The sequence below is a fragment of the Hypanus sabinus genome, chromosome 24, assembly GCF_030144855.1.
Source record: "Hypanus sabinus isolate sHypSab1 chromosome 24, sHypSab1.hap1, whole genome shotgun sequence".
NCBI lineage: Eukaryota > Metazoa > Chordata > Chondrichthyes > Myliobatiformes > Dasyatidae > Hypanus > Hypanus sabinus.
The window spans coordinates 13,459,940-13,479,249 of NC_082729.1; the positions used below are offsets into that span (position 1 = coordinate 13,459,940).

Genomic DNA, 19,310 nt, shown 5'->3' on the forward strand with positions numbered 1-19,310 from the left:
AAGCAATCTGTCCCACTCTGCTGCTGGACTCAACCTCTGAGGAACCGGGTGCATTGCAAGTAGATGGGTTGGGAGTGGTGGGGGGGGGTTGCTGACCTTGGCTTAAAAGGTAGTGGATTATTGATTTCTCTGTACTTTGAACCTTTTTATTTCATATTTATGTTTATAATTAATGAGTAGCTGTTCAATGTATTTTTAGTAAATCGATTTTATTTTCTTTCCCAATTGATAACTTCACTCACCTCAGCACTAAACCCATTCCACAACTTATGGGCTCAATTTCAAGGACTCTATAAATCATGTTCACAGTATTAATTATCTATCTATCTATCTATCTATCTATCTATCTATCTATCTATCTATCTATCTATCTGTCTGTCCATCTGTCTCTCTGTCTATCTATCTATCTGTCTGTGTAACTATCTGTCTAACTATCTGATTATCTGATTATTCATCCGTCTATTGATCTATGTCTGTCTATCTAACTATCTATCTACCTATCTATCTATTTGTCTATCTATCTATCTATGACTGCGTATTTATCTGTCTAACTATCTGATTATTCATCCCTCTATCAATCTATCTATGTCTGTCTGTCTATCTATCTATCTACCTATCTATCTATCTATCTATCTATCTATCTATCTATCTATCTATCTATCTGTCTATCTCTCTCTATCTATCTACCTATCTGTCTGTCTGTAACTACCTGTCTAACTATCTGATTATTCATCCGTCTATCAATCTATCTGTCCATCTAACTATCTATCTATCTATCTATCCATCTATCTATCTATCTATCTATCTATCTATCTATCCATCTATCACCTACTTACCTGTCCATTTGTTTGTTTGTTTGTTTATTTATTTATTCATTGTGTTTTCTCCCATTTGCAGTTTGTCTTCTTTTGCACGTTGATTGTCTTTGTGTGTTGTTTTTCATTGATTCTGTGTATTTCTTTGTTCTACCGTGAATGCCTGCAAGAAATTGGCATACTGCGTACGTACTTTGATAATACATTTACTCTGAAAATTGACTATTTGAAACAAGTACTTGGACTGCTCTTAAATCTCTCCGACTATCAGATCATTTAAAATAGTTAAGTAGCTTGGCTGTCAAATATCAGCAGGGTGTGCCCTCAGCGTTCATGGCTGAAAGGTTAGTTGCTGCTCTGAACCCTCCCTGTCCCACGGGACGCTCGTGGCGTTCGAGGCTCTGGTTGGATCAGGCCAGCACAGCTGCAGAAGTGTAAGGGCAGGGGAAATGCGACATGGGAGGGTCAGGATACGAGTGCAGATGCAGGCCCAGGTCCAGCACAGTTCGCCTCAACAAGGGGAATGGCCAAAATCTTACTGAAGGAGAAGAGCTGGGTGTTGTCAACATGTAGAATGTGGAACATCACAGGACAGTACAGGCCCCTTGGCCCACGGTGTTGTGCTGATCTTTTAACCTGCCTCATGTCTGCCCACTGCCTCAGTGAGGGGCGGAGTAAACCGGCAGACGATGGGTGAATCGAGGTGAGAGGCAAGAGGCCAGGATGGTGGGGGAGGGCACGGGGGGGGGGGAATCATGTGAGAAGACGAGGGGCGATAGGTGGGAAGAGTAGAGTGCCGAAGAAGAAGGAATGTGCTGCAACTGTACAAAACTCCGGTTAGGCCGCATCTGGAATGTTCCATCATTCAGTTCTGATTGCCCCACTGTAAGAAGGATGGTGAGGCTTTGGACAGGGTGCAGAAGGGGTTTACCAGGATGCTGCCCAGTTTAGAGGGCAGGTCCTATCATGAAAAGCTGAATAAGCTTGGGTTGTTTTCTTTGGAGTATCAGAGGCTGGGGGGGAGAGCTGATAGAGGTTTACAAGATTATGAGAGGCATAGATAGAGTTGACCTCTGTTTCCCAGGGTTGAAATGTCTAGTACCAGAGGGCATGCATTGAAGGTGAGAGGTGGTAGGTTCAAAGGGGATGTGAGGGGTAAGTTTTTTACTTAGTGGTGGATGCCTGGATGTCTGGTATGGTGATAGAGGCAAATACATTAGAGGTTTTTAAGAGACAGTTAGATAGGCGCATGGATGTGAGGAAGATGGAGGTATATGGGTGTGGTGTAGGTAGGAGGAATTAGTGTTTGGTGTGTTTTTGATTTGCTTTTTAGCTGGTACAGCACAGCATTGTGGGCTGAATGGCCTGTTCCTGTGCTGTACTGTTCCATGTTCTGTGAAAGGAGTGGGCAGAAGGCCAAGAAATATGGGGAAGGAAGTGGGGAACTAGAGGAAGAAAGGAGAAGGTAATGGGCAGGTCATGAGGATGGAGCGGGGGAAGAGTCACCACAGGGAGAAGGGAAAACCGTGTGGGCTGTGGGAACAGGACGATGTTGTTATAAAGACATTGATATTGATATTGACATTGATATGTCCAAGACCGGAAGAAGCTGCAGAAGATCGTGAACATAGCCCAGCACATCACACAAACCAATCTTCCATCCTTGGACTCACTTTACACCACACACTGTCGAAGCAGTGCTGCCAGGATAATCAAGGACACGACCCACCCAGCCTACATATTTTTGTTCTTCTTCCCTCCGGGAGAAGGTTCAGGAGCATGAAGATTCGTACGGCCAGATTTGGGAACAGCTTCTTTCCAACTGTGATAGACTGCTGAATGGATCCTGACCCAGATCTGGGCCGTACCTTCCAAATATCTGGACCTGAATTGCACTACCTTACTTCCCCTTTTCTATTTTCTAATTATGATTTATAATTTAAATTTTTATTATATTTACTTTGTTTTGTACTTCAGGGAGCGTGAAGCGCAGGATCAAATATCGCTGTGATGATTGTACGCTCTGGTATCAATTGTCTGGCGACAATAAAATAATAAAGATATTGAGTCTGTTTGGACCAAGACGGAATATGAGGTCTCGCTCCTCAAATCTGCATCTGGCTTCAATGCACCAGTGGAGGAGGCTGTGGATAGACATGTTGGTGTGGGAATGGGAAGTGGAATTAAAGTGGATGTCCTCTGGGTGATCTTGGCTGTTGCAGCTGAACGAAGCGGTCCCACAATCTGGCCCAGCTCTCCATCAGTGTAGGGGAGGCTGCCCTGGGAGCACTGGATACAATAGCCGACATCAATGGCTTTGCTTGTGAAGTGCCTCCTCACCTGGATGTACTGGTTAGGGCCTTGAATGGTAGCACTTAGCTTAGTTGTAGGGCTAATTGCCCAGAGGGTGATTGGTAGTGATGCACCATCAATAACTCTTGGAGACGTGAGTTAAGGTAGGCTTTTATTGGCTGGAAGAAAGCACAAGCAGCAAGTGACCACCACACTACATCCTGGAGACTGAGGGAGGGGCTGTGCCTCCAATCGCCTTTATACCGGGGTCTGTGGGAGGAGCCGCAGGAGCAGTCAGTGGGGGGGGGGGAGGGGGCATGTCCAGACAGGTATAGGTAGTTCACCACAGGTAGGGGAGGGATGAATGGACAGGGGAGTCATAGGAGGAGTGATACCTGTAGAAAGCAGAGAGGGCAGGGGAGGAGATGTGCCTGGTAGGGGGATCCCAGTTGAAGATGGCAGAAATTGTGTGGAATGACATGTTGGATTCTGGGGAGGTAGGTGAGGATAGGAACCCTATCCCTGTTCTTTCACTGGGGGGGGGGAACAGGGTGAGGGCAGATATTTGGAAAATTGAGGAGATGCAGGCAAGGACAGTGTCGATGGAAGTAGAAGGGAAGCTTTGTTTTCTGAAGAACTTGGACATCTTGGATGTCCTGGAATGAAAAGCCTCCACATGAGAACAGAACAGAGGGTGGAGGAACTGACAAATGACAGGGTGGGAGAAGATGTAGTCAAGGTTAACTGTGAGAGTCAGTGGGTTTGCAAAAGAAGTTGGTAATAATCTGTCTGTGGAGGTAAGAGACCGAGAGATCAAGAAAAGCGAGAGAGGAGTTCGCAATAGACCAAGTGAACTTCAAAATGGAGTTGGAGTTGAAGTTCAGTAAATTGACAAGCTCTGCATGGTTGCAAGAAGCAGCACCAATGCAGTTATCAATGCAGCACAGAAAGATTTGGGGAGTGTTAGTGGTGTAGGCTTGGAACATGGACCATTGCACGTAGCCAATGAAAAGGCAGGCATAGTTGGGGCCCGCACAAGTACTCATGGCTGCATCTTTAGTCTGGGTAAAGCTGGAGGAGAGATTGTTAAGGATGAATACTGGGTAAAGAGGAGGGTGCCGGTAGAGGGAAACTGGTTGAGTCTGTTGTCAGAAAAGAAGCAGAGAATCCTGTGGGCTTCCTGATGAGGGATGGAGGTATTGAGGTACCTGGAGTACTGTGTGCAGATCTGGTCTTCTTACTTGAGTAAAGATATACTGGCTTTGGAGGCAGTGCAGAGGTGGTTCACCAGGTTGAATCCAGAGATAAGGGGGTTAGACTGTGAGGAGAGATTGAGTCGCCTGGGACTGTACTCGCTGGAATTCAGAAGGATGAGAGGAGATCTTATAGAAACTTTTTAAGTTACGAAAAGGATAGGTAAGATAGAGACAGGGAAAGTTGTCTCCACTGGTAGGTGGGGCTAGAACTCGGGGTCCTAGTCTCAAGATTCAGAGGAGTAAGTTTAGGATGGAGATGAGGAGGAAATGCTTTTCTGAAGGAGTGCTGTACTGTTTCAAACCTTTGAAACACAGAAACATAAAAAACCTACAGCACAATACAGGCCCTTCGGCCCACAAAGTTGTGCCGAACATGTCCCTACCTTAGAAATTACTAGGGTTACCCATTTATTTTACCCTTTATTTTTCTAAGCTCCATGTACCTATCCAGGAGTCTCTTAAAAGACCCTATCGTATCCACCTCAACCACCGTTGCCGGCAGCCCATTCCACGCACTCACCACTCTCTGAGTAAAAAAACTTACCCCTTACATCTCCCCTGCACCTACTCCCCAGCACCTTAAACCTGCGTCCTCTTGAGGCAGCCATTTCAGCCCTGGGAAAAAAGCCTCTGACTATCCACACGATCAATGCCTCTCATTTGGGTGGGAGGAATCCGCAACCTTTTAATTGAAAGACACAAGTTCTACCACTGAGCCAAGACTGAATCCAAACAAGCTGGAAGCTCCATTGTTAGCCCTTCACCCTTACTTCTAGCCAGCCGGTGGTGTAGTGGCATTTGCACTGGACTTCGAAGCCAGTGGTCCTGGGTTCGAATCTGGTTGGCTCTCCATCCGTGCTGGATCGAGCATCGAGCTGGCTAACTCGGCCTCGTGAAAGAAAATCCACTGATGCTGGGAAATCAAAGCAACACACGCACAAAACAGGCAGCAACGATGGGGAAAAGTACAGTCAACATTTCGGGCCAAGATTCTAAAGAAGACGCAAGAGGAGTAGCTCTTACTTCTGATGTACTAATTAATAAATGTTATAATTTTATAACATTTGGTCCAGCAGAACAGTACTACATCCAAATCATTCTAATATAGGTTGTAAATAAATGCTTGCTTCTTCAATGTGTAACATGCTGCATCACTGTGTGGTCGAGACACAGCACAGTGGTGAACAGGGTGGCTGGACAAAGGGTAGTTAAACCAGCACCACCTATCAACAGAAAGGTGCAGGAAAAAGGCCAACAGTATCACACGCCCTGCTCGTGGACTGTTTGTCCCACTCCCATCAGTGAAGAGGCTACGGGCCATCCACACCAGGACCACCAGACTCAAAAACAGTTACTTCCCCAATGCGTCCATCCACTCACCCACCGCACCACCACTATTTTATCATCTATCTATTTCTTTAGTTATCTTTTGGCCCCTTGAGCCATGCAGCCGAGCAATCCCCCCCCCCCCAATGGAGAGACCTCTTTTTCCCTTATTGGGGGAGAGAGGAGCCTGTGGTATGTTGAATACCGGGTGAGCGAGTAGCCTTTGGGGTACTGCAAGCCTGTTGCTTTGCTGGACGCTCGAGTGCTGGTGGGGGGTGCCGATGCTTTTTTCTGCTGGTGGGGGGGGGGAGTTGTTGCTTTGCTGCTGCTTAAATGGGGAGGGGGAGCTGGGGAGGGGACCGTGGGGTTCTATCATTTGACTGAAATTCATTCTTTGGGTGCACCCCTCTGTTTTCATGGATGGTTGCGAAGTAAAAAGCATTTGGGGATGTATATTGTAGACATTTCTCTGACATTAACTGCACCTTTGAACCTTTAATCTGAGCCTAATCAAAGGACAATTCACAACGACCAATGACCAACGGTGCGTCTTTGGACTGTAGGAGGAAACCGGAGCACCCGGAGGAAACTCCACAGTCACGGGGAGAACGTACAAACTCCTTCCAGACGGCGGTGGGAGAGTCAGAGTCAATTTATATAGATACTCCTGTATCCTTATGTATGCACAATCAATCTATATGTTAATCTTACATATTTATGTTTATTGTATTGTGCTCTGTACACACTGCATCAGATCTGCAGTAACAATCAGTTTGTTCTCCTTTACGCTTGTGTCCTGACGAAAGCCAGTCTGGAATCTTCAGTAGCGAACATTCTGGCGTTTAACCACGTATCAACATGATCAGCGACATCATGACAGGATACATCGCTTGGGGATTATGAGATTATCTTTGTTTTTTTTCCCGGGGGAGATGGATTCTGCTGTCTGGGTGTTTCGCTTTCAGTCATTACAATTGAACAGAGAGCGAGGGTGGGGGGGGGGGGGAGAGGAGAGGGCAAACTATTTAACATAATGTGCTGAGTCGTAGGTAGACCAGCTGCTCGTGTTAATGCGGCAACAATGCTCACAAGCCTGTAGTCACGGTGCGGTTCAGCATTTTGCATTTAACTAGAACTTTCATCCTGGGGAGACTGAGGCAAGTGAGGCTCCCCACTCCAACCCTCCACATCTTAACTGAATTTCACAGAAGTCCCATTGAGAGCATCTTGATAATTTGCATCTCCATCTGGTCCGGGAGCAGCCGAGCATCGGGCCGGAGTTCCCTCCAAAGGACCGTGAGAACGGCTGAGAGCATCATAGAGGTCTCCCTACCGTCCATCGGGGACATTTATCAGGAACGCTGCGTACGCAGGGCCCCTAGTGTTATCAGGGATCCCACCCACCATCCTTACAAATAAGAGTGTGGTGAACTATGGTGCATCAAAGAGAGAGCCTGCCGACGCTGGAAATCACAGCAACACACACAAAATGCTGGAGAAACTCAGCGGGCCGGGCTGCATCTGTTGACAAGAGTACAGTCGATGTTTCGGGCCGAAAGCCTTCGGCAGGACTGAGGGAGAAAAAGGCTGAGGACTAGATTTAAGTGGGGGGGGGGGGGGTTGGGAGAGAGAGAAAAACATCGAGTGATAGATGAGACTTGGGGGGGAGGGGTGAAGTAACGAGCTGGGAAGTTGATTGGTGAAAGAGACAGAAGGCCATGGAAGAAGAGAAAAAGGGTAGGGGGGGGAGTACCAGAGGGAGGCGATGGGTGAGCAGAGAGCAAGGTGAGAGTGGGAAAATGGGATGGGAAGTGGGGGGGGGGGGTGGTTGCTAGGAGAAATCCAGCATCCTCTTTGATTTTCTACCATCAGGCAGGAGTTAGGTTAAAGTCTGTCCTGAGCATTATAGGCTCATCAGGCTTATGCCAATTTCCGTGGAGTGAAGTGATAGAGAGTATGAGACTACCCCCCCACCGGAGAGGATGCCAGTCTATTGCGAGGTTCAGGCAGGAGACTGATACATAAAGACAGAACGGTCAGGATAGGAAACAGTTTCTTCCCTCAGGCCATTAGGCTTCTGAACTCCCTGCTGCATTGCATTCAAAGAGTCACCAGTCAATCTGTTCTGTACCTTACAGAATTTAGTTTGTTTATGCATAACTCATTTGTAGATTTTTATGCTTACCATGCTGCGACACAATAAAGGAAAACATGGTTGGAGGAGGTTGGTTTCGCCACGTTCACTAAAAATAGGAAGAAAGCAAGTGTTATTATGTGTTAAATGTGCGTTATGTGTACAACTGTGCTTTACACCCTGGTTCGGACACTGACTCATTTGATAGTACACATGTATATAGTTAAATAACAATAAACTTGACTAGATACATGTGCAATTTTCAATGATCGCAGCCTGTGCTGCTTTTGATAAAGTGAAACAGGGAGGCAGAAGTCACTGCCACACCCCACTGGGATCGCAGACAAATTCTCAGATCAGCTTCACTTGCTTTCTTCCTATTTTTAGTGAACGTGGCGAAACCAACCTCCTCCGACCACGTTTTCCTTTATTGTGTCGCAGCATGGTTTACCGAAAGCAGGTTGACAGAGCCAAACACGTGCAAAAATGCCAACTGAAAGTTGTGAACACGAGGAAATCTGCAGACGCTGGAAATCCGGCGCAACACACACAAAACGCTGGAGGAACTCAGCAGATCAGGCAGCATCTAAAGAATCCATGTTTCAGGCCGAGATCCTTTATCAGACTGGGAAAAAAAGCCAATCTGTCCCGATACGTTGACCTTCTACCCCTTTCCATTGACACTTCCTGGCCTGCCGAGTTCCGCCAGCATTTTGTAAGTGAAAATTACGATTCCCTTTTGAAAAGGAATGGCGAATGTGTTTCGAAAGGTTATGCCGTGCTTTTAAAGTCCCTGGCGGTAAAGCCATATCTGGGGGTGGTTCTTCAGATCTTCTTACTTCATCAAGTAGATTGCGAGGAACATTGAAGTAGGAGGAGGGAACTTAGAGCTAGAGAAAAGTACAGCACAAAAACAGGCCCTTTGGCCCATCTAGTTTGTGTCAAACCATTCAAACTGCCTCCTCCCATAAACCTACACCAGGACCACATGCCTCCATAGCCATTCCTGGCCTCCAGCTTCCCACCTTGCTCACTATTTTTCCTGATGTGAAGGGCTTTGGGAAGTTCAATGTTACCAATTCCTCAATGGCTAGCATTCCTTTCAATTTCTCTTGGTCTCATAAACTTTTACTGCTACGACTTGACCCTGATATCGTGGAAGGGGCCTTCTCAACCTCATCATCTCAATTGTCCAGGCGCCGTTCCCTAGAATGTGGGTTGCACCTGTCTGTAGTGGTGGTGGGCAGGTTCTTCACAGCGTGACGGTTCCGAGAAAAGTTGGGTGGGAGGGGGGTAGGGTAGCACCAACCACTAAACGTTGCTTCTCTTGACAAACGAGAGATGGTCTGCAGATGCTAGAAATCTGAGCAACACACACACACACACCCCCCCCCCCTCCGCTGGAGGACCTCAGCAGGCCAGGCAGCATCTATGGAAAAGAGTACAGTCGACATTTTGGACCGAGACCCTCCCGGTAGAACTGGAGGAAAAAAAAGGTGAGGAGCGGATTTGAAAGGTGGGGGAGTGAGAGAGACACAAGGTGAGAGGCGAAACTGGGAGGTGGAGGGGCGAAGTAAAGAGCTGGGAAGTTGATTGGTGAGAGAGATACAGGGCTGGAGAAGGGGGAGACCGATAGGAGAGAACAGAAGGCCATGGAAGAAAGAAAATGGAGCAAGGCTGCCAGAGGGAGGCAATGGGCAGGCAAGGAGATAAACTGAGGGAGGAAAAAGGGGATGGGGAATGGAGAAGGACGTGGGGGGGCATTACTGGAAATTCAAGAAATCAATGTTCACGCCATCATGTTGGAGGCTACCCAGACGGAATATAAGTTGTTGTTCCTCTGACCTGAGTGTGACCTCATTGCAACAGTAGGGGAGGCCATGGATTGACATATCGGAATGGGAAGTGAAACGGGTGGCCTCTGGGAGATCCCGCTTCTCCCGGCGGAGGGAGCTTGACTCACTTAAGAGTGACTTCTCACACCCGAAGGCGGCCAGCAACTCGCCGACCAAAGCTGTGATTTTAACCAACTGGATAGCAATCCCGGCCAGGGGAATGCGCAGAGCCTCCCGGCAGGCTTCAGCTGCGGATCACGGCGCTTTATTCCCCCCTCCCCAGGCGTGGTTTGGCTCACCCGCTCTCAGTGCCCTTCGCACCGGCCTTCCAGCTGAACTCTGGCCTTCCCAGAGCCATTTCAGCAAGACGTGCCTGCACCCCCGCTCTCCCTTTACGTCCCTTAAGGGCGCGGTGACCTAGGCTAGAAGCAACGCTACAGTCGCCACTCTTGTTTTAGTTTGGGTTTTTTTTCCCTCTTTTTTTATAATTATAATGATCTTTTTCACGGTTTATTACTAGCGATTGGGAGGTTAGTCTCCATTTGTTACTTGGAATATGTGTTTCTACGTGTTAACCATAATTAATGTACTCCTGATCTCTGTGTATTGGTATTAATATTATTTATTGGAAACTTAATAAAAAAGATTGAAAAAGAAAAGTTTGCCAAGGACAGTCATGGTCATGAACGGACCGCGATCGCCCACGTCATACAACATAATACATAATGACGATGTCACACGGCACAGCACCTAATGATGATGTCATATGGCGCGGCACATAATGAACAAACAGATGCAAGCTGTTTCATGTTCAATATTAAAGTAGATTTTTTTAAAGATTCAAACTGGCTGCTCTTTATTCAGAGCACAGCAGCCTGATCCTTGCGTATGTAATCCAAGAACAGGTTTCAGCATAAACAAGCCAACCGGTGACCCAGATTGTGGAACAGTTTTGCAGATGCACTTTTATCATTATTTGGCCCATAACAGCATCTCAATGAATCAATAAATAGATAAGTAGGTAAATGAATGGACGAATGAATGAATAAATAAACAAACAGACCGACAAATAAATAAACAAATTATTTATAGAGAGTGCATTTATTCATATGTAATAAATTACATTTATGTATACAGTGTAATCTCTCCCACCTCAGGCGACTGAAGAAGTTCGGCATGAGCCCCCAAACCCCCAAGATCTTCTACAAGAGCACCATGGAGATCATCCTGACTGGCTGTATCACCGTCTGGTACAGGAACTACACCGACCTTGATTGCTGGGCACTGCAGAGAGTGGTACGGACAGCCCAGCTCATCCATGGACGTGAACTTCCCTCCACTGAGGGCATTTACAGCAGCAGGTGCAGAAAGAAAGCCTGGAAGAACATCGGGGACACCAGTCACCCCAACTGTAAACTGTTTCAGCTGCTTTCGTCTGGGAAACATTACCGCAGCATTGAGACCAGGATCAACAAGCTATGGGCCAGCTTCTTTCTACAAGCCATCAGACTTATAAATTCCCATGTCTGTACATTGCGACAGATTCATAATGCTAAGGTTTTTACTCCCTTATGTTGTGGAATGGCTGTATCCTTTAAATTCTTTTTATATATACATATATACACACACATACGTGCACACATATATGTATGTATATATAGATAGTGATATATATATAGATATAGTTGGATAATAAATTGACTTCAATTTGAACAAGTTGGGGCCACCAGCATCTAGAGTTACTATAGCCAATTACAAGATCATAGTTCCCAACCCAGCTGAGATCTATTAACTTCAGTACAAAGCCAAGATCAAACCTAGAACGTTCTATTCTCCACGCCCGAGGAAAACGAGACGAATCAGAGTGACGATAATGACAGGCCAAAAGACGTAATCTTTCTGCTGCGGGTCCCTATTTGGCTTTGGTTTAACAATTGTTTGGACACGGGACTGCGGCCACATAAGATAACCCCATCAGAAGGTTAATTCCTGTAGTACGTTACTGGCTAGTCGCCACTCATTTCCACCGCTCATAAGCAATGTAGATTATCTATAAATGGGAAGAGAAGTAGATGGAGCCAAATGATGTTCAAGAGTTTCAGCAGATGTAATTCATTAGCACTCCACAGCCAAAAGCACAGGAAATTAACTGAAGTACAGAGAGCAGGCCTTTAATCCCGAATTCCTTTTCCATGACTGAGAAAAGAGGAAAGCGTCCAAGAAGAAGGAGGAAGTGGCTTGCCACAAGGATCAAAGTTCACATCTATAAGGGTTGATTGTTTAGACTTGGTAATCAGAGAAGGAGACACCCAAGGTGACCTCTTAATGACACACAAATATTTCAGGGAAATAGAACATTTAAGTCCAGAGCTTTATTCTTGATTATTATACAATTTATGAAGGGTATAGATCGGGTAAATAAGACCCGGTTTTTTCCACTGACAACCAGAGGTCATGGGTTAAGGGTGAAAGGTAAACATGAGGGGAAACTTCCTCCCTCAGAGGGTGGTGAGAGTGTGGAATGAGCTGCCAACGCAAGTGGTGCAGGCGATTTTGACCTTAACGTTCAGTAGAAGTTTGGACGGGAGGGGTATGGAGGACTATGGTCTGGGTGCAGGTCGATGGGACTGGGCAGTTTAAAAGGTCTGACATGGACTGGACGGGCTAAAAGGCCTGTTTCTGTGCTGTTGTTTTCTATGTCTCTCTTAAGTCTGAAAAGAATGTCTGATTGCTTAATCGAAGGCAAACCCATAGAAGGGGCCAGCCAGCTGGAGGAGAGGATGTGCGATGGGATAATCAGAATGTAGTTAATCTTCTTTATTAGGTTAATTTCAGATAAAAGACCTCAGCCTGAAACGGTGACTGGTTATTTGCTCCATTGATGCTGCCTGACCTGCTGAGTTCGTCCAATATTTTGTGTGTGTGTGTTCCTCTGAATTTCCAGCATCTGCAGAATCTCAAGTGTTTGTTTGTAAATATGCAAGGGGCCAAATGCTTTTCTTCAGACAGTTGCTGGAGCATGCAGTTAGAGTGAAAGGGGTGAAGTTCAAAGGAGATGTGCAGGACAAGCTATTTCACACTGTCAGGAACGAGTACCAGTGGCTTTTGAGAGGCTTATCGGACGAAACGAATACAGGACCTGCATTGCTCTGCCAAGTACTGTGGGCATACCATGTTGGCGCTGGAATGTGTGCTGACACTTGCAGGCTTCCCCAAGCCCACGCTTGGGAGCGCTGGTTATTAACACAAACAACACATTTCACTGTATGTTCCAATGTACGTGTGATCAATAAACCTGAGTCCTCAATCTTGGATCGGACGGATATGAACCAGATAGGGATTGGACAGATATGAACCAGACAGGGATTGGACGGATATGAACCAGACAGGGATTGGACGGATATGAACCAGACAGGGACTGGACGGATATGAACCAGACAGGGATTGGACGGATATGAACCAGACAGGGATTGGACGGATATGAACCAGACAGGGACTGGACGGATATGAACCAGACAGGGATTGGACGGATATGAACCAGACAGGGATTGGACGGATATGAACCAGACAGGGATCGGATGGATATGAGCCAGACAGGGAACGGATGGATATGAACCAGACAGGGATCGGACAGATATGAACCAGACAGGGACTGGACGGATATGAACCAGACAGGGATCGGATGGATATGAATGAGACAGGGATCGGATGGATATGAACCAGACAGGGATCGGATGAATATGAACCAGACAGGGATCGGATGGATATGAACCAGACAGGGACTGGACGGGTATGAACCAGACAGGGACTGGACGGGTATGAACCAGACAGGGATCGGATGGATATGAACCAGACGGACTGGACGGATATGAACCAGACAGGGATTGGACAGATATGAACCAGACAGGGATCGGACGGATATGAACCAGACAGGGATCGGACGGATATGAACCAGACAGGGACTGGACGGATATGAACCAGACAGGGATCGGATGGATATGAACCAGACAGGGATCGGATGGATATGAACCAGACAGGGACTGGACGGGTATGAACCAGACAGGGACTGGACGGATATGAACCAGACAGGGATCGGATGGATATGAACCAGACAGGGATCGGATGGATATGAACCAGACAGGGATTGGTCGGATATGAACCAGACAGGGATCGGTCGGATATGAACCAGACAGGGATCGGACGGATATGAACCAGACAGGGATCGGACGGATATGAACCAGACAGGGATCGGACGGATATGAACCAGACAGGGATCGGACAGATATGAACCAGACAGGGATCGGATGGATATGAACCAGACAGGGATCGGATGGATATGAACCAGACAGGGATCGGATGGATATGAACCAGACAGGGATCGGATGGATATGAACCAGACAGGGATCGGACAAATATGAACCAGACAGGGATCGGATGAATATGAACCAGACAGGGATCGGACAGATATGAATCAGACAGGGATTGGATGGATATGAACCAGACAGGGATCGGATGGATATGAACCAGACAGGGATCGGATGGATATGAACCAGACAGGGATCGGATGGATATGAACCAGACAGGGATCGGACAAATATGAACCAGACAGGGATCGGATGAATATGAACCAGACAGGGATCGGACAGATATGAATCAGACAGGGATTGGATGGATATGAACCAGACAGGGATCGGATGAATATGAACCAGACAGGGATCGGATGGATATGAACCAGACAGGGATCGGACAGATATGAACCAGACAGGGATTGGATGGATATGAACCAGACAGGGATGGGAGCAATATTAACCAGATTCCAGAATGCATGTTCAAGAGAGATAATATGCTGAGCTGATTTTCCAACTTTAGACCATAAGACCATAAGATATAGGAGCAGAATTAGGCCCATTTGGCCCATCAAGATCGCTCTGCCATTTCATCATGGCTGATCCATTTTGCCTCTCAGCCCCAACCTCCTGCTTTCTCCCCTTCATGCCCTGACTAATCAAGAATCTATCAACCTCTGCCTTAAATATACCCAACGACTTGGCCTCTCCAGCCGCCTGTGGCAATGAAATCCACAGATTCACCGCCCTCAGGCTATAGGAATTCCTCCTCATCTCCATTCTGAAAAGACGCCCCTCTGTTCTGAGGCTGCGTCCTCTGGTCCGAGATTCTCCCACCACCAGAAACATCCTCTCCACTTCCTCTCAATCGAAAATTTCCCCTGCTCAGTTTCCAGCATCTTTAGAACGTTAATTAAAATTCAAACTCTTCTCACATGGAATCAGGGAAGCTTATTTTAAGATAGAAAATCAAGGCTGGCATAAATGACATTAATTTGAATTAGACCCATTCTTTCACTGGACGACAGATTGACAGCTTATTTACACGTCTAACTATTATGGACTATATTTTCAGTTAAATCCACACAATACAAGCTTTCTATCTGCTTTTAAATGAACCCAAATTACTGTGAACACATATCATGCTTGTCAACACGTTATTTGTTGCTTTGCCAAGAGAGTGGGGAATGGAAAGTTGTTCAGTGGGTGTGATGTGACCGTGCTACATTTGGTACAATTTCAGCATAAACATAACATATTTTATCCTTTCCCAGAATGCACTTGGAGGGGGGGCCACGGGGAAATGCAGACTGAGATCATCTCTCCTCCCTCTTACAGGCAGCCTGCCAGGACAAGATGGACACGGTGTCTAATTGCAAGTCCGTCTACCAGGTTTCACCTAATCAGTTGCATCAAGGTTTTTTGAAAGCGTTCGATCAAATTTTGGAAGCTGAGGAACTACTGGAAAGCTGCCGCTTCTCCTTGGTAGCGCAGTTTGGTAAACCGTAACAGGAAGGTGGTGGAAATTCCTTCCGTTGTCCGCACAGAATGCAAGATTACCATTTTGTTTTACCTTTTGCCAACCAGTATTTCTTTTCGGAATTAAAATCCGATTTAATGTCATCAGCATACGTCGTGAAACTTATTGTCTTTGCGGCAGCAGTACAATGTAATACATTATAATAGAAAAAAACTGAATTGCAGTAAGTATATAAACATTAAATAGTCAATACTTTAGTAAGTAGTGCAGAAAGAGCAATTCGAAAAGTAGTGAGGTAGTGTCCACAAGTTCACCGTCCATTCATAAATTTATAGTTTATTTATTTATTGAAATACAATGTGGAATTTGACCTTCAGACCATTCAAGCCATGTCTCCAAGCAACCCCCCCACCCCCCCAACCACAATTTAAACCCAGCCTAATCACAGGGCAATTTACAATGACCTATTAACCTACAAACTGACACACCTTTGGACTGTGGGAGGAAATGGGGAGGACGTACCAACCCCTTACAGACAGTGGTAGGAATCGGATGGCAGAGGGGAAGAAGCTGTTCCTGAATCGTTGAGTGTGTGCCTTCAGGCTCCTGTACCTCCTCCCTGATGGCAGAGGGGAAGAAGCTGTTCCTGAATCGTTGAGTGTGTGCCTTCAGGCTCCTGTACCTCCTCCCTGGTGGCAGAGGGGAAGAAGCTGTTCCTGAATCGTTGAGTGTGTGCCTTCAGGCTCCTGTACCTCCTCCCTGATGGCAGAGGGGAAGAAGCTGTTCCTGAATCACTGAGTGTGTGTCTTCAGGCTCCTGTACCTCCTCCCTGATGGCAGAGGGGAAGAAGCTGTTCCTGAATCACTGAGTGTGTGTCTTCAGGCTCCTGTACCTCCTCCCTGATGGCAGAGGGGAAGAAGCTGTTCCTGAATCGTTGAGTGTGTGCCTTCAGGCTCCTGTACCTCCTCCCTGATGGCAGAGGGGAAGAAGCTGTTCCTGAATCGTTGAGTGTGTGCCTTAAGGCTCCTGTACCTCCTCCCTGATGGCAGAGGGGAAGAAGCTGTTCCTGAATCACTGAGTGTGTGTCTTCAGGCTCCTGTACCTCCTCCCTGATGGCAGAGGGGAAGAAGCTGTTCCTGAATCGTTGAGTGTGTGCCTTCAGGCTCCTGTACCTCCTCCCTGATGGCAGAGGGGAAGAAGCTGTTCCTGAATCACTGAGTGTGTGTCTTCAGGCTCCTGTACCTCCTCCCTGATGGCAGAGGGGAAGAAGCTGTTCCTGAATCGTTGAGTGTGTGCCTTCAGGCTCCTGTACCTCCTCCCTGATGGCAGAGGGGAAGTAGCTGTTCCTGAATCATTGAGTGTGTGCCTTCAGGCTCCTGTACCTCCTCCCTGATGGCAGAGGGGAAGAAGCTGTTCCTGAATCGCTGAGTGGGTGCCTTCAGGCTCCTGTACCTCCTCCCTGATGGTAACAACGTGAAGAGGGCATGTCCTGGGTGTTGGGGGCCCCTAATGATGGACATCACCTGTCTGAGGCATCGCTCCTTGAAGATGTCCTGGATACTACGGAGGCTGGTGTCCTTGATGGAGTTAAGTGTACAACTCTCTGCAGCTTACTTCGACCCTGTGTAATACTCCCCTTCCCCTAGTACCAGACAGTGTCGCAGTCTTGCACGTCAGCATTCGGCTCCAGGTCTTTGGAGGGTGGCAGCCAACGGACCTGCCGATTCCTTTTTGCCTCCTGTCAGGGTCGTTAAAGCAGAGGGTCATCACCGTGAAGGGTTTTCCCAGCTCGGTTTCCAGCAGGGCCATCTTAATAACAAGCGCAATTGGAATGTTTTCCTTGTTCAGGGACAGAAGGGCCCGTGACCATGCTACCCAGATAGAAACCGATTCACTCCCTCCCCACTGACCTCCCACCGACTCCCCTCCTCGCCAGTGGAACAAATGACACCTCCTCCTCCCTCCCACTATCACTCAGGGCCTTCCTGGTGACGCCACTCCTCACCTGCCAGTCCGTTGGGGACATCTGCTGTACCCGGCGCTCCCAGTATGGCCTCTCGTTTATCGGCGAGACCCGATGTGGACTGGGAGGCCGCTTCATCGAGCACCTCCGCTCCGCCCGTCGCAGAAAGCGGGATTTCCCGGTGCACACTCACTTCCCAGTCCCCTTCCCACACGTCAGTCCTCTACAGCCACGATGAGGCCACACTCAGGTTAGAGGAACAACTCCTTATACTCTGACTAGGTAGCCTCCTACCTGGTGACATGAACATCGATTTCTCACCCTCCCCACTCCTTCCCATTCCCTATTCCCATTTCCCTCTCTCACCTTCCCATCATCTCCCTCTGGCGCTCCTCACCCTTTCTTCTATGGTCTACTGTCCTCTCCTGTCAGATTCCCCCTTCTCCAGCCCGTTATCTCGTTCACCAATCGACTTCCCAGCTCTTTGCTTCAAACCCTCTCCCCCTCCCAGTTTCACCTATCACCTGCCACTTTGCCCTTCTTCCTCCTCCCCCCCCCCCACCCCACCTTCCTGCTCTGACTTCTCATCTTTTTCTCCCCAGTCCTGATGAACGGTCTCGGCCCGAAACGTCGACTATTTACTCTTTCCCATAGAGGTCGCCCGGCCTGCTGAGTTCCTCCAGCATTTTGAGTGTTACCCAAAAACTATCTCAGGCCAGCATTTAAACCAGTAGTCTTCTGGTTTGCATGATTTGACGATTTTTTTCCCACTAATCCATTACTATACAACAAGAAGCTGGACTTGGTTGTCAGAGGTTATTTGAGGTGCAGGCCATTGGGAGCATTTAATAGGTAGTGGGAACTTATCCCCATTACCTCCCCTGACTATAACAATCTTAAGGTTCAATAGCTTCAATAGGTACATTTAGTGTCCAAGAAATGTATACAATATACATCATGAAATTTTTTTTCTTCACAACCATCCATGAAAACAGAGGAGTGCCCCAAAGAATGAAGAACAGTTAAACGTTAGAACCCCAAAGCCCCCCCATCTCCCCCCTCCCACGGACAAGCAGCAGCGAGGGAACGACCCCCCAACACCCCTAACAACAAAGAAAGCATCGGCACCCTCCACCAGGCACTCGAGCGTGCAGCAAAGCATCAATAAAGACTTGCAGTACCCCAAAGACTACTCCTTCACCCGGTATTCGATACACCACAGGCTCCCTCTCTCTCCCTAATAAGGGAAAAAAGGTGTTCCCGTTTCACAGGGAGAGAGGAGACATAACAAACAACTCGCTGATTTATGACGTTAAAAGTCTGTTGCGTCGCTTTCTCCGAGCTCTGCGCCCGGAGATCTCAGGTCTCTGGACTCACAAAACCCGGCAGCTGCTCCCGATGTTCCGTGTTCTCCCGCGACGCCTCAGTCAGGGGCACCGGCCTTGAATCAGCCCGTCTCCAGAGCCGGGGAAATCCGGCGCCCTGAAGGCGTGCTAGTCTTCCAGGCCGCGTCCTCGGGGTATCGAAAAGCGGCCGACCGCGAGGCCCCGAGATCGGGTCCCATTCCCGCAAAGAACGGAAGTCAGAGTGTAACTCCAGGTCAGGGTCTTCAAAAGAACCTAGGAAAGGGAAAAGAGAGATATTGAAGATAGAAATAGAGCTGTTCCCGAAGATGCAAGCAAAGGAGTCCCGTTTGGCGCCATCTTGACTTTTTAAGGAACTTGATTACAGTATTTTAATTATAATATTATTTAAATGAATGATCAAAATTGGGTTTATTGTCCTATGCTCAGATGCAATGTAAAACTTGCACTCAGCATGTAGCAGCATGCCCAATCATCATAAATTATATACAAACTTTAT

General features: G+C 47.3%; 1 long non-coding RNA gene across 5 annotated transcripts in view; it reads left to right on the forward strand.

Moving 5' to 3' along the window:
- The window catches only part of LOC132380480 (uncharacterized), a 64,349-nt gene extending 51,442 nt beyond the window's left edge, over positions 1-12,907 (forward strand). For 4 of the 5 annotated variants that reach the window (XR_009507785.1, XR_009507788.1, XR_009507786.1 and 1 more), the window contains exon 3: positions 1-1,531. This exon is cut by the window's left edge and continues 173 nt beyond it. This is a non-coding gene — a long non-coding RNA (uncharacterized LOC132380480). Of the gene's footprint in view, positions 1,532-10,815 lie in introns of those variants that run through there. The other variant, XR_009507789.1, reaches the window with a different exon arrangement.
- The last annotated feature ends 6,403 nt before the right edge of the window (positions 12,908-19,310 follow it).